The sequence below is a fragment of the Meles meles genome, chromosome 15 (assembly GCF_922984935.1).
Source record: "Meles meles chromosome 15, mMelMel3.1 paternal haplotype, whole genome shotgun sequence".
In the NCBI taxonomy this organism is placed as follows: Eukaryota; Metazoa; Chordata; class Mammalia; order Carnivora; family Mustelidae; genus Meles; species Meles meles.
Window position 1 is genome coordinate 13,383,866 of NC_060080.1, and position 16,263 is coordinate 13,400,128.

The window sequence follows — 16,263 nt, forward strand, 5'->3', positions numbered from 1 at the left end:
TTTCAGAGATGGACAGATCACCTTCCTCCAACCCTCCATTCTCACATGCAGAAATTAAGGCCCATGGAGATCATGTTCCTTTTCTGAGGTCACAGGTAAGACTCAGAAAGACTGGGGCTTAAGAAAATAGTTTTGGGGGCGCCTGGGTGGCTCAGTGGGTTAAACCTCTGCCTTCGGCTCAGGTCATGATCTCAGGGTCCTGGGATCGAGCCCCACATCGGGCTCTCTGCTCAGCAGGGAACCTGCTTCCCCCTCTCTCTCTTCCTGCCTCTCTGCCTACTTGTGATCTCTATCTGTCAAACAAATAAACAGAATCTTTAAAAAAAAAAAAAGAAAATCGTTTTGTTTGTTTGTTTCTTTTAAGTTTTGCCATTATGAATTGGGTTAATTCCAGTTTCTCTGGCCCAGCCGTGGAGTGGAAAAAGCCATCATGACTGAGAAATGATTTTTCTCTTGCAAGTGTAACCATCTGCCTGGGACACACATAGCCTTGCCCCCCAGATACTCAGATCTGTGTCTTCAGGTGTAATGACCAGGTGCCTCTCATTGCCTCCATGCAGACACTTTAATGGGCATCTTCGGAAACATTAACTGGGGGATGTTTATGCCCCCTTTATCTGGAGGTGACTTTCACCCAGTGGTGATTGACCCACAACTCTTGTGGCTCCTTCTATCTTCTTTCCTGCCCATTTGCCCCCTTCTGGTCTCATCCTCTCTGAACCTCATTGATCTCCTCACTGTCACTCTTCCACATTGCGCCAACCCGGTGCTTCGCTCAGGAGGCAATTCTAATTTTGGAGGTGGGGCAGGGTGATGGCGGCTGAGAGCCTATCCTTATCCTAATGTTTCTGCCAGATTTTGCCTTGCTCCAAGTCTTCTTAGACTTTTGGAAAACAACATCTAGAATCCTTGGTGTTCTTTGGTGGCCCTGTCATATCCCTCCCTACACATACTGAGCTCTGAGTGGTGGGGCAGCTTCAGTAGGATCTCCAGCACCAGAAGCAAAATAATTGATATTGATAGTAGCTACCATTTAGAAGATGCTCACCACGTGCCTGTCCTGTGGCTGTGTTTTCTATCTATGATTCACCTTAACCATCATGGCAACCAGGTGCCGTTAGTATGTCTAACCTCATCTGACAAGAGAGGAAGCTACACTAGATCGCGCATAGCTAGGAGGTGTTTGGGATGAGACCCAGGCGATGAATACAAAAGTCTGGGCTTTTTTTTTTTTTTTTTTTTTTTTTTTTTTTTTTTTTTTTTTTTTTTACTGCACTAATATAGTTTTTAACTGAATATTGGGGGGGGGCAGAGAGAGAGAGAGAGAGAGAGAGATAGATTTAGGACATAGAGGTGACATTAGCCTAACCCAAGCTCCTCTAGTTTCTTCTTCTTTATTGACTGAATCAGAGTAGTCTAAGCATGTGTAGAAAGTCTGGGCACTTAGGAGCCTGATACTGGGCCCATTTGTTGAATGTGCAAAACTTAGCCTAGCAATATTTTTGTAACACAGGAGCAGCCTGCAGAAATGTGGGTGCTCTCGTTCCAGGGAATTCAAAATCAGATATTTGAATCTGGGAAGTTACCAGAGCCAAATATTGTTGCATCCTTTGTGAGGAGATTAAAAGAGATGCCCCCAAGTGGTGACTGAGAAGGACTCAGGCTGCCATGCCTGGCAGGGCAAATGGGGCCGAACAGTGTAGGCAGCTTATAGAAGTTCAAAAAGACAAGCACCCAAATTTCCCTGCCAAAACCTTGATTTGAGCCAAATAAGACCTGTGTCAGACCTCTAAACCACACCAGAATGATAGGGTAAACTTGTATTGTTTAAGTTACCAACTTGGTAATTTGGTAATTTGTTACAGCGGTATTGAAAATTAATGCAGTGTGAGAGGAGAAACTGATTCTTCTTTCTATTCCCTGGTCTCTGTAGACTGGTGAGTACATGCGTGAGGTCAGTAAATGTTTTCTGAAAGGAAAGAAGGAAGGAAAAAAGGAAGAGAGGAAGAAAGGAAGGAAGGAAGGAAAGAATTTGAATCTGACTAAGAATATTTCTTGTAAGGCCCATTGACATTCATTTGTTCCAAAATACTCTTTGAAGCTCCAAGCACCCAGTACTTTGCCAAATATTAGTGCAGAGAAATGGCGGGGGGCGGGGGTTACAAGTATAGAACACTCCCTTAAGGAACTTCCAATCTAGCACATACATGAATCAGAGAACAGTCAGATAATAATTTGTGCATGCCACAGCCCTCAGAGGAGGAAGAGGAGGGGGAGGGGCCTCCGTTCCTCACTGGCTGTTGGCTGGAGATGGCTCTCCGTTCCTTTCCATGCAGCTTCTCTAGAGGCTAACTTGACAACATGGCAGCTGGATTCCCTCAGAGAGAGCAAGACAGAGAAAATGAGAGAGCAAGACGGGGAGAGAAAGAGTACTTAAGACAGAAATCAGTCTCTTTGTATCCTAATCTTAGAAGTGGCCTTCCTTTACCTTTCCTACATTAATTCCTTAGGAATGAGCCACTGGATCGAGCCCATACTCCAGGGAGGGTATACCAGATGGGAATACCAGGAGACAGTAGAGGTTGCCCACCACAGCCTGGCAGCCTTCCTGGCCCCTTTTTTCCTCCAGACAGTGGAAGAGAGAACTTCTCTGAAGGCCACAGGCACAGGAAGTAGACGGAGCCCATCCCTATTTCTCTGGGAGCCACCCCTTCCACCACAGCCTACGTGTTCTTCATCACAGCCTCCGTGGGACATTTAGGAGGTACTAACCAGTGATTTTGCCCTGGCCGAAAAAATCTACGTCAGGCAAATCTCATAGCATCTCTGTCTAAGGACCTTCTAGGAAGCCGTACTCAAGGACAGGAGTTGGACATATAGGCAGCTACACATTTTCTTGAACTGTTACTATTATGTGGGAAAGAATATTGTCTGAAGAATAGGAGAACTTATGTCTGCTTTCACACGATAGGAATGAGTCTAAGCAGGTTACTTAAACTCTCAGAATTAACAAACTCATTTACAAAATGGGCATCTGTCTGGACGGTTGTCACTTCTCGTGCCTTGTAGTCTCTCACGAGCTTTTGGACACACATCTTGAGAATTTCCTTAATTCCTAATCCCCTGAGAAATTCCTTATCCCAGCCTTCCTTGCGGCTCCGGCACAGGCATGGGAAACAGGCTCTCCCAAGGAAATGCCAGATAGACATGTGGAATTCAAAATAAACTCATGAAGAAAAGGGCTTCGGGAAAATTGAGTCTCCCAGAGACTGGTGTCAGTGGCTTTTGCTCACGGAGGCCACACTGCTCTTGTCCCAGCCCAGCATCAGTGATATGGGGGCCTCATGTCACTATGTGGTATGCGCCTTTGCCCAGGGAGACTGTGATGGAGTCACTGTTGGAGCCTTCTTGCAGTGGTGGCTTGGGCGTGGTTCCCAGCTTTCTAGCTCTAGTTTGACCTTCTGGCCTTCCTGGAGATTCAGTGAGCTACCTAATGTCCTAAATTAAATTCCACTTCGGTTTAAACCACCTAGAATGTACTGTTGTAGCCTCTGAGAGCATTGACTGATCCACTACCTCTTGGGGTATCCTGGGGATAAAATGAGATAATGTATATGAAGCACCTCACAAAGGTCTTTTTATATAGTGGGCACTAAGCAAATGGTATCTCTTAGTGCTTATTTGATTACTATCCCTTTCTTTCAACGTCACTGGGGTACTTCATAAGCGAAAGTCGAATCTCAACTGCAGGCTTATACTGTAGACCCGGAATCTCAAAACTGGGTGGCTTTGGCCCCAAGGGGTGTTGGACAGTGTCTGGAGGCCTTTTTGGTTGTCACAACGGAGGGTGGAATGCTACTGGGATTTAGTGGGTAGAGGCCAGGCTAGCCATCCTACACGGGACAGTCCCTACGCAAAGAATTATCTAATCCACTACCCAGTTAGCAGAGGTCAAGGTCAAGAAAGCCTTCTGAGGACTCAGGAGCACAGTGAAACCTGGCCATCACTCTCCACTCTGTCAGAAATAACCTACTAAGTTTGGTCCGCACTGGTTCCGGCCTGGAAAATCTCTAGATGCAGGAGCACCAGAGTGAGGATTTAATCACACAATTCCATGTTCTGGAAAGCACGACCAAGGCAACAAGAGGAAGACATGGAATGGTACAAGTTTTCATAAATGTATTCCCGGTGTCCTGGGTTGAAGAATTAGAAAAAAATAAATTCAGAAATATCGCAATTTCTGCTTGATTAGCCAATAAAGTGGGGACTTTTTTTTCCCCCTGTGTTTGATTTTGCTGATGATATTTTAATGGCTGGGCTTTCTTGTGACAGAGAATCTAAGTATCTCCCTCACAGACTATAAATCTCTGTTATGCGCACATATAGCAATATAGAGTCTCTCTGTAGTTAGGCACTTTTATTAGTGCACAGAAAATTGAAACATAAAACATCAAATAGGCTGTTTCTTTAAACCACAGATACGAGTTGAATTCATTGCCATATCGTTCTTCAACTTTATAATGATTATAGCTTATTCCAAATGGAAAATGTGTCCAGGAGAAGAAGACTGCTATAATAAGCCCAGGGATGGGCTTGTGACCCTCACCAGGTTTCTTCCTCAGCTTCCCCTTCTGAGAGGGTGAACCAGATGACTTCCAAGATCCTTCCTGATTTCTGGGATTCTTAGGGGTTTCCAAGCTCCCAGGGCCTTAGAGGGAAGCAGTCTTCTGAGTCTGCTGGAGCATTTGCATGATCCAAGTTCAAGGTCATGACCTTTTGTCTAGGCATAAGCCAAGGTCACCTCCATCTGGCAGGTTGCCTCTCTGAAGGTCATGTGGGGCACACTGGTTGTTTTTTTCAGTTAATGTGCCAAAGAAGAGCTTCTAGGAAACAGCCGTGTAATCCTGCATCCGGGTTTTATCTTTCTAGTTGGATTCTCAGACCCAAATCAAGGTTTCTGCCTTTTAAGCTAGGAATCTTATACCCTGGTCTGGTTTTAAAGTCCTCTAATGGGTCACAATCTCTTTGAGAGGAGGAATGGTGTCTGATTCACCTTTGTGTGCTCCCATGTACAGAAACTTGTATGTGTATATATACATAGAAACATAATTTTTTTCAAAGCAGGATTTATATTTTATTTATTTATACAATTTTCTTTCAAATAAACATTTTTATTGAAGTATAAAATGTAAAAAACTGTATAAATTATAGACATACATTTAAGTGAATATTCACAAAATCCTCTATCCTTAAGCAACCACTAATATACTTTATGTCCCAGTACATTAGACTATTATGGACATTTCATATAAATGGAATCATCCAGTATGTGATCTTTCATGACTAATTTCTTTCATTTAGCATAAACTTTTCAAGGATCATCCATACTGTAGCATCTATCATTACTTCATTCCTTTTGCTTTTGATTCCTTTAGTTTATTGCTAAATAATAATTCGTCGTGTAGACATAACACAGCTCATTTATCCATTTGTCAGGTGGTGGACATTTTGACTCCTAGGCATAGCACCGCTACGCACATTCATGTAGAATTTTTGAACAGTCTGTTGTTAATTCTTTTAGGTATATGCCTTGGAGGGCAACTGCTGGATTTTATAATAACTCTCAAGTTCAGTTTTTTGAGGAACGGCCAAACTGTATTTCAAAGCAGCTGCACAATTTTACATTCCCAACAGCAATGTATGAGGGTTCCAATTTCTCCACATCTTCACCACGCTTGTTATTGTTCTTCTGATTCCAGCCATCTGTCAGGGATGGAATGATGTCTCCCCCTGCCAAATTCCTATATTGAAATCCTAATCTCCAGTACCTGGGACTGTGACTGTATTTGGAGAGAGGGTCTTTGAAAAGGTCATTAAGTAAAAATGAGATCATAAGGGTGGGCACTAATCCAATATGACTGGTTTTCTTATAAGAAGAGGAAATTTGGACACAGAAAGGTAGAGAGGGAAGACCATGTGAAGACAGAAAGACGAAGGCCATCTACAAGCCCATGAGAGAGGTCTTAGAAGAAACCAAGCATGCTGACTCTTTGGTCTTGGACTTGTAGTCTCTAGAATTTTGAGAAAATACGTTCCTGTGTATAAGCCACCCAGTCAGGGATCCTTTGTTACGGTTCCTAGCAAATGGATACACCATCATACAGGATGTGAAGTGGTATCTCATTTTTAAAAAAATGTTGTGAAATTAACATACAATGTCATACTAGTCAGGCGTACAACCTACTGATTCAACAATTCCATACATTACTCAAGGATCCCCATGATACGTGTAGTCACCATCTGTCACTATATGTTATTACAATATTATTAACTGTATTCCCTGTGCTGTATTAGTCATCCCTGTGACTGATTTATTTTATGATGGGAGGTTTGTCTCTCTTAATCCCTTTTATCTCTTTCACTCACCTTAACACCCACCTTCCCTGTGGCAACCACCAGTTTATTTTCTGTATTTGAGTCTGTTTTATTGTTTTGTTTTTTTTCTTCATTTGTTTTGTTTTTAAGATCCCATGGCTAAGTGAAATTATAATGTTTGCCTTTCTTTGACTTATTTCACTTAGTGTAATACCCTCTAGGTCCATACACTCATGTGCCTTAATGACTAATGACACCTGTCCTTGAGCTTTCTGGCCAGAATTTTGTGGATCTTCTTTGAAGACATGTCTGTTTGGAACTTTTGCTTATTTTAAAATTGGGTTATCTATATTTTTATTATTGTGTTACCATAGTTTATATATATTTTAGATGTAAGACTCTATCAGATACGTGATTTGCAATGTTCCCCCATTCTGTGGAATGTATTTTCACTTTTTTGATGGTATAGTGTGCAAAGGTTTTACATTTTGATGTAGTCAGATTTATCAATTTTTGTCTTTTCATTTGTAGTTTTAGTTTTGTATCAAAGAAACCAATGGCCAATTTCCCTTTTTTTAAGGTTTTATTTGATAGAGAAAGAGAGCAAGCATGAGCACGGGTAAGGGTAGAGGAAGAAGCAGAGTCCCTTGATGTGGGGCTTGATCCTAGGACTCTGGGGTCATGACCTGAGGACGAAGGCAGATGCTTAACTGACTGAGCCTCTCAGGTGTCCTGACCAATAGCCAATTTCACAAAGATTTATTCTTACATTGTCTTCCAAGAGTTTTATACTTTTAAGTCTTACATTTAGGTTTTGAGTTCACTTTTTGTGTATTTTTTGTATAGTTTTGTGTATAGTGTGTATGGATATCCAGTTGTCCTCGATTTGTGAAACATAGGTTTATTTATTTATTTATTTATTTATTTATTTTTTTTTTTTTTAGCTTTTCATTTTATTTATTTTTTCAGCGTAACAGTATTCATTCTTTTTGCACAACACCCAGTGCTCCATGCAAAACGTGCCCTCCCCATTACCCACCACCTGTTCCCCCAACCTCCCACCCCTGACCCTTCAAAACCCTCAGGTTGTTTTTCAGAGTCCATAGTCTCTTATGGTTCGCCTCCCCTCCCCAATGTCCATAGCCCGCTCCCCCTCTCCCAATCCCACCTCCCCCCAGCAACCCCCAGTTTGTTTTGTGAGATTAAGAGTCATTTATGGTTTGTCTCCCTCCCAATCCCATCTTGTTTCATTTATTCTTCTCCTATCCCCCTATCCCCCCATGTTGCTTCTCCATGTCCTCATATCAGGGAGATCATATGATAGTTGTCTTTCTCCGATTGACTTATTTCACTAAGCATGATACGCTCTAGTTCCATCCACGTCGTCGCAAATGGCAAGATTTCATTTCTTTTGATGGCTGCATAGTATTCCATTGTGTATATATACCACATCTTCTTTATCCATTCATCTGTTGATGGACATCTAGGTTCTTTCCATAGGTTTATTTTTGGAAGTTAAATCATTTTTGTATTCTTATGGTATGTATAGCTTTATGTGTGTGTGTGTCACTGGATATAAATTGCTAATATTTTGTTTAGAGTTTTCCATCTTATGTTTTGAAGTGAGATGACCTGGTTTTCCTTTATTATAATTTCACTGTTATTTTTGATATCAAGGTTTTGTTGGCTGCATGAAATGATTTGGGAAGTGCTTCCTCTTGTACTAACCTCTGAAAGAATTTGCATAAGATTATTTTTATTTATTTACTCCTTAAGTGTTTGGAAAAATTCAATGAAATCATCTTGTCCTGAAATTTTCCCTTAAGATCTTTTTAGAGGAATGTTTGTTCGTTCTATCTATCTATATATCTATCTATCATCTATCTATCTCTATTTATCATCTATCTTTCTATCTATCTATCTAGCATCTATCTACCAATTTTATTATTAAAAATTTTTTTCAATATTTTGTTTATTTATTTGACACAGAGAGATCACAAGTAGGCAGAGAGGCAGGCAGAGAGGGAGAGAAGGAAGCAGGTTCCCTGCTGAGCAGAGAGCCCGATGCGGAGCTCGATCCCAAGACCCTGGGACCATGACCTGAGCAGAAGGGAGAGTCTTTAACTGAGCCACCCAGGTGCCCCATTTTTAAAAATTTTAATTCAAATTTCAATTAGCTAATATACAGCGTAACATTAGTTTCAGTGAGCAATATAGTGATTCAACACTTCCATACAGCACTTGGTACTCATCACAAGAGCACTCCTTAATCTCATCACCCATTTCACCCATCCCCCCACCCACTTCCCCTCTGGTCACCATTAGTTTGTTCTCTACATTTAAGAGTCTATTTTTTGGACTTCTTCTTTTTCTTTTTCTGTTTGATTGTTTTGTTTCTTAAATTCCACATATGAGTGAAATTATATGATATTTGTCTTTCTTGGACTTATTTCACTGAGTAATATACTCTCTAGCTCCATCCATATCATTGCAAGTGGTAAGATTTCATTCTTTTTTATGGCTTAATAAAATTTCATTATATATGTATATGTATATGTATAACACACACACACACATACACACCACATCTTTATCCACTCATGAGTTAATGGACACTAATCTATTACATTTTTAATAGATATAGGACCATTGAAATTTCCTATTTCAACTGGCATCCATGTACCAAGTTGTATTTTTCTAGGAATTTGTTCATTTCTTCTACATTTTCAAAATGTTTTTGCATAAAATTATTTTTAATATCTTTTTATTATCTCTAGAATTTCTGCACAAATTTCTGTAATGCTGTGCCTTTTTTCATTTCTATATTGGTAATTTGTGTCTTCTGTCTTTTCTGTTATTGATCAGTTTTGTCAAGAGTTTAACTGTTTTTTTTTGTGTGTGTGAAAAATAAACATTTATTACAAAAACAAGTTTGGACATTTGACAAGGTGTTTTCCAACTCATAGAGGCTGTGGTAAGCTGCAGAGGTAAATTCCAAGGCTGGTAATAAATGACTCCATTGCTTATTTATTTATTTTTTTAAAGTTTTATTTATTTAAGTAATCTTTACACCCCAAATGAGGCTCAAACTCATGACCTTGAGAGCAAGAGTCCCCTACTCTTCTGCCTGAGCCAGCCAGGAGCCTTTGTTTTTTCTATTCTTCCTTTGATTTACATTTTGTTATTTTTTTCTATTATTATTATTTTTATCCTCTATTATATTTGGATTTAATTTTCTGTATTTTTTCTAACTTCTAGAGAGGAATGCTTTCATCATTGATTTTTAGTATTGTGTCCTTTTCAATGTATATAATTAAGGCTGCAAATTGCAACATCCCACAAATGTTTATATTTTGTGGTTCTCATGATCATTTAATTCAAATTAATTTCTTAAGTTTTTTTGTGATTTATTCTTTGGCCCATGAATTTGGAAGTGTATCACTTAATTTCCAAGAACTTGGGGATTTTTCTCCTTATACTTTATTATTGATTTCTACTTCAACTTTCTAATTGTGGTGAAAAAACAGACACTAAATGATTTTAATCTTTGAAATTGTTGGTACTTGCTATATGACTTAGCATAAAGAAAGTTTTAGTAGATATTCCATTGGCATTTGTAAGAAATGTGCATGCTGTGGATACTGGGGACACAGCTCTGTCAATTAGTTCATATATGTTGATTGTGTCATTAAAATATTTTGGCTGATTTTTCTTCCTGATAATCTGCTCTTAACACTCAGTCTTTATTCCTGTAATTTACTTAAAAAATCATTATTTGTGGTTTAAACTTTACAAATATTGCTATTTTGTTTAAAATACTATTTGTTTTATTTTTTAAATGTTATTGTATTGTGTGTTGTTGTTGCTTCTGTTTTGTGTAGTTGTATCTAATCTTAATTGCTGCAGGAGTTGTAACAAGGAGAGTATTGAGAAATGTGATACATTTATTCATAAGCACAATTAAAAACAACTTCTGCTGGGGCACCTGGGTAGTACAGTCAGTTAAACATCTGACTCTTGGCTTTTGCTCAGGTCATGATCTCAGGGTCTTGGAGACCAGCCTGGGGTTGGGCCCTGCCTCGAACCCTGAGTGGAGCCCACTGTCCAGTGGGGTCCAGCATCATGTTGGGCTCTGCACTCAGTGGGGAGCCCACTTCTCTCCCTCTGCCCCTCTACATGTGTGCTCCCTCCTTCCCAAATAAATAAATAAATAAATCTTAAAAATTTTTTTTTTTAAATAAACAACTTCTGGTGATCTCCTGGAGCTACCAACTTTGGAATGTCTGATTCTGATGAGCAGCAGTGATACTAAAATAAATTCTTCCCGGTTTCTGCCTTGTTCTTCCCACCACCATGCAACCATCATAGAACCTGCAATATACAGTATTGTCACCATTCCTTCAGAAACTTCCATCTTCAAAACATTCTCTTCTTGGTCACGTTTTGGGAGAACAATGATTTCATTTCTACAGAGAAGGCTTAAATTTAACTAGAAGGTAGGAGAGAAAACAAGATTTGTTATATTATTGATTATTTCCCCAAAATCACAAATTGGAACTCTTTATTTAACAAAAGATCATTTTCCTGATTTGTGATTGGGTTTACCTGGAAAGTCTTATGAAAATGCAGATTTAATCCGCTTTGTTATCATTTTAACAAATTACCATGTGGATAGAAAATAGTTACATGGAGATAGATACATAATACCGGGTGGTCTTGTTTTGAATACAGAAGATAATGGTATCCCAGGAAATTGAGACCGTCTGGCTGCTGTAAGCTTATAAACTACCCCATAGAACACATGATGTTAGAATAAAGGTATTCCTCAGGTTGCGCCATGGCATTTTACTATGTATCAGTGTGTGATATGGACAATAAAGACCTTTAGTACACTCACAATGACAAAGATAATAAACTGAAGGAGTTATCCGAGCTGTATTTGTGCCTGGCAGTAATGGAAAACATTATTGCTGTCAAGTTACCTGGGAGAAAAGCTGTTTCTGCAGAATTGGATCTTTTATACCTCTCCAGTGGTAACACACTGTAGTGGCAAGAAGACTGAGTTAGTGATCAGAGATGGAGTCCCAGTTCTCAGTCTCCTGCTCACCTCCTCTGTGATCTTCTGCCAATCTCTTCCCCTGCAGGTGTTAGTTCTTCATCTCTAAAAGCTAGGAGCCACCCTAAATGCAAGCTCAGGCCAAGCTAGCTGAGAATCTACACATTAAAGAGACAGCAAAGATCTGAGAGGGAGTCCCTAGGACTAAAATGTCTGAGTACTTTTCATTCCGATGAATGTATGTTTCATGCCAGTGTTATCAGTGTAGTTGAAAACAGATGACATTTTTAACATGGTTTGTCATATTCCAGTCAAATTGCTGGTCTCCAAAAAATGAGCTATAATTAATTCTATATTAATTCTAATTCAACGTGAAAGATCCTGGACTGCTGTCAAGTGGGTACCTGTGGGGGCCTCTACTATCAGTCCCGTGACCTTGGCCCATTGTACCTGTTCACACTACCCACACTAATAAGCAAAGCTGATGAATCAGAATGGCAGTGTCAGATCAGGAAAGACTGTGTAGACTAAAGAAACGTATTCATATCTTGCATCACTCCCTGAAAAACAGAGAGATGAGCACAGATTTACAAATACCTCCTACAGATAGGGAAGAATACTGTATCCATGAGAGGGTTTCTGCTCTCCCTCTCGATAGAACTTTTCCACAAGCTTAGTTGAATTTCCACATTGGATCTACAGGTAAGAAGGAAGGGATGTTGTACATGTGCATGGGAGTGGAGCAGAGGATGTTGGGGACAAAGTATTAAGCTGGTCAACTGGGCTTGGACACTGACAGTTGGAGATAGCCATATCCCACAGAGAGAACATTGACAGTTGGCTTGCCAAGGTCAAGGGGACACATTCCAGGAAACTGACCAGAGTGACCTGCATGTAGCTGGACCTAATTCTTATTAGTTTTGAGCAAAAATTTCTCCCCATACTTTCCCCTTCCTTCCTCTTGACCTTCTTCTTCCTCAGGAGAGACCAATGTGGAGGTGGCTGAGCTGAGTGGGGACATCAGGCAGGGGTCTGGGAGCCTCTTATCCTGTCAGGTTACATATTTTCTTGGTTCCACATGGGGACATTCTGGCGGTCCTGTGGACATAAGGTTTGCCAAATAAATAGGTCTTTAGTGAATTTAAAAAGACGCCTTTTCTGGGCTTAGGAGGGCCCATTTGTGATTTGAACTTCTTGCCTCTCATGTGGACACCCTGACTCGGGGCTCTGTCTGAGACACTGCAGCAATCTCAAAGCCCTGGTTTTTGTTCCAGTTTGAGAAATTTCTATGGCACAGTCTGCTCCCCCTTTGTCATCAAGGAGTGCTTCCTCTCTGCCAGGCTTGGGCATGGGCAATCATGCTCTGATGTGCACACCCACCAAAAAAGGGCTAAGAATTTGGCTAATATGGTGCATTGTGCTTTTATTTTTGTTTTGATTTTGCTAAGGACAGGAGTGATGATAGACATTTTTTTCTTCTGCCAAGAGGGTTTTATAAAATTCCATTTTTAAAAACAATTTTTTCAAAGATTTTATTTATTTGAGAGAGAACAAGTGTCAGGGAGGGTCAGGGGCAGAGGAAGAAGCAGACTCCAGGCTGAGCAGAGAGCCCGACATGGGACTTGATCCCGGGACTCTGGGATCATGATCTGAGCTGAAAGCAGATGCTTAACCAGGTGAACCATTCAGGTGCCCCAAAATTCCATTTGTAGGATGGGATTGGTGGGGAGAAGGAAAGCACTTGTCAGCCTGTGTAGGGAAAACTTCTACAGATGGTTATTAGGATTATGTCCCCTTGGAAGAGCATTAAATTTATAGCTGCTTATGTTTAGGGTTATATTCCAAATGTGCTTTGGTTTAAAATTTATAATACATTAGAGATAATTTCATGGTGCTTCCTAAGACTTGTTCAGAAGAATGCTTTCCTCTGTGGGATCACTAGAAGCAAACCGTCTCCTGAGGTAAGAAAAAGTGGTTGACTCAGTATGATCAGATCCTCCTCTTCTGGCTGAGGCTTCAAAGAAGCTGATCTAACGAGAGACACTGATTGATGTAGGAACAAGGGATGGGAGCAGGAACATGGCGAGAAGCCAAGGCAGGGTTCCGCTTGATCATGGAAAAATAGGGGACATAAGTGGCCCTCTCGTGGCTTCACTTGGGGAATCAACAGCCTAAAAATATGGGGGAATATAGAAGCCATCTAATCACAGTTCAGGGAGTCATTATCGTCACTGCCATCTTTGACACAGGAGGAGAGAAATGCTCGGAACATAAACGTATCCTCCAGCACAGAGTCCAGGATGGGTGGATAAAATAATGGGCAATTGGTAAAAACTGCCATCTTTTCTCCCTTTGTACATGGTATCCAATTATTTTTTGACTTTTGAAAAAATTTTTTGAAGTGCCTATGGTTGAGATTACTCAATGGTACTAAGCCACAGAGGGAGGCTGGAAGATTCGGACAAACTGGTCTTCAGATCCTCAAGCTAGTAATAAAGCCATTTTGCTATACAAATTGGGATGTACACCAAAGCCACTCTGTTTTTTCACTCTTTGATGACTAGAACTGGGTAAGCTCTCCATACGAAAAAAAAAAAACCACATCTCAATATGATGCCCATGATTAATAGTGAGAGCGGTGATGATGTGGCTTGAGGGAAAAAAAAAAACTGAACCCGTGAAACTAGATTTATGAAGTACTGAGATCCCTTGTTTAAACCTTTAGCAACTTGACAGATACTCTGCTGTATATGGGCTATGTCATAGATCTCTGTCTAATGAGCATTCAAGGGAATCACTAATCTAAGCCCAGGAATGTTGACAAAGGCTGATTCTTATCACTCTGAGAAATGTGCAGGGACTTTGAGGTCAAATTTCATATTGAGATAAAATAAAATTCTCATCATTCTGTTTTCTGCAGTAGCTGTGTTCTGGCATTCCATAAGAAGGCTGTCATTTATGACATTGGCAAGAATGTCTTGAGTTTGTGTAGCCCATGGTGGGCCCACACATAGTAGGTGGTCAGTATGTTCTCATTTGCAGTTTTGAAACTGATGGCATGTGGGGCAGTTCCTGGTGTAATCTACACTCTGAAAATTTTCCTGCCAAGTGGCAACTGTTTAGTTTTATTCACTAAAGACTGCTAAAAAGTTACGGTGATGAGGTAGACATAATCTAATATTATATTTGTATAACAGTGTTGCTTTATAGTTTAAAAAAGCATATTATTTTATTTGATCTAATTCTGAAAACAATCCTATGAAAACCCAGGAATTAGATGAGATGAAAGGGTTAACCCAAGCATCAAAATAACCTTCTTTTTTTAAAAAATATTTTTCATACTATTTTGTATCTTTATTTATTTATTTTTTTTGTACACACATGTTCAACAGCTTTATTCATAATCACCAAAACATGGAAATGTGGAAAGGGCCAAGATACCCAATAAAAGGTGAATGGAAGCTTTGCGCAGTGGCAGTATCGTAGCCAATGAGGTTTATCCGAGGCGCGATTATTGCTAATTGAAAAGGTGAATGGATAAGTAAACTGTGGTATGTTCACACAATGAAATACTATTCAGCAATAAAATGAAGCAATTTCTGATAATCCAACAACATGGATGAATCTTGAAAATATGCTAAAAGAGAAGCCAGACAAAAACGATACTCAGCTATTTTACTGAGTGGAAAGTCTTGAGCTGAAAGAGTTCAAGAAAAATAATGTTGCATTTCCTTATGTCTCAGGAAACACTTTTTATGGTAACTTGTCAGATTGTCTATGAACAAACCCACTTTTTTAGACACTGATAAATCTTTTCTTTTTTTTAATTTTTTTTATTTGTTTATTTACAGCATAACAGTGTTCATTGTTTTGGCATCACACCCAGTGCTCCATGCAGTACGTGCCCTCCCTATTACCCAACACCTGGTTTCTCAACCTCCCACCCCCCCCCGCCCCTTCAAAACCCTCTGGTTGTTTTTCAGAGTCCATAGTCTCTCATGGTTCATCTCCCCTTCCAGTTTCCCTCAACTCCCTCTAATCTCCATCTCCCCATGTCCTCCATGTTATTTGTTATGCTCCACAAATAAGTGAGACCATATGATACTTGACTCTCTCTGCTTGACTTATTTCGCTCAGCATAATCTCTTCCAGTCCCGTCTATGTTGCTGCAAAAGTTGGGTATTCATCCTTTCTGATGGAGGCATAATACTCCATTGTGTATATGTACCACATCTTCCTTATCCATTCATCCGTTGAAAGGCATCTTGGTTCTTTCCACAGTTTGGCGACCGTAGCCATTGCTGCAATAAACATTGGGGTACAGATGGCCCTTCTTTTCACTACATCTGTATCTTTGGGGTAAATACCCAGCAGTGCAATTGCAGGGTCATAGGGAAGCTCTATTCTTAATTTCTTCAGGAATCTCCACACTCTTCTCCAAAGTGGCTGCACTAACTTGCATTCCCACCAACAGTATAAGAGGGTTCCCCTTTCTCCACATCCTCTCCAACACATGTTGTTTCCTGTCTTGCTAATTTTGGCCATTCTAACTGGTGTCAGGTGGTATCTCAATGTTGTTTTAATTTGAATCTCCCTGATGGCTAGTGATGATGAACATTTTTTCATGTGTCTGCTAGCCATTTGTATGTCTTCATTGGAGAAGTGTCTGTTCATATCTACTGCCCATTTTTTGATATGATTATCTGTTTTGTGTGTGTTGAGTTTGAGAAGTTCTTTATAGATCCTGGATATCAACCTTTTGTCTGTACTGTCATTTGCAAATATCTTCTCCCATTTGGTGGGTTGCCTTTTTGTTTTGTTGACTGTTTCCT

The 16,263-nt window shown here is 40.0% G+C and overlaps 1 pseudogene; it reads left to right on the forward strand.

Annotated features, from left to right (window-relative positions):
* Window positions 1–14,891: 14,891 nt before the first annotated feature.
* On the forward strand, window positions 14,892–15,051 carry LOC123926296 (annotated as a pseudogene).
* The last annotated feature ends 1,212 nt before the right edge of the window (window positions 15,052–16,263 follow it).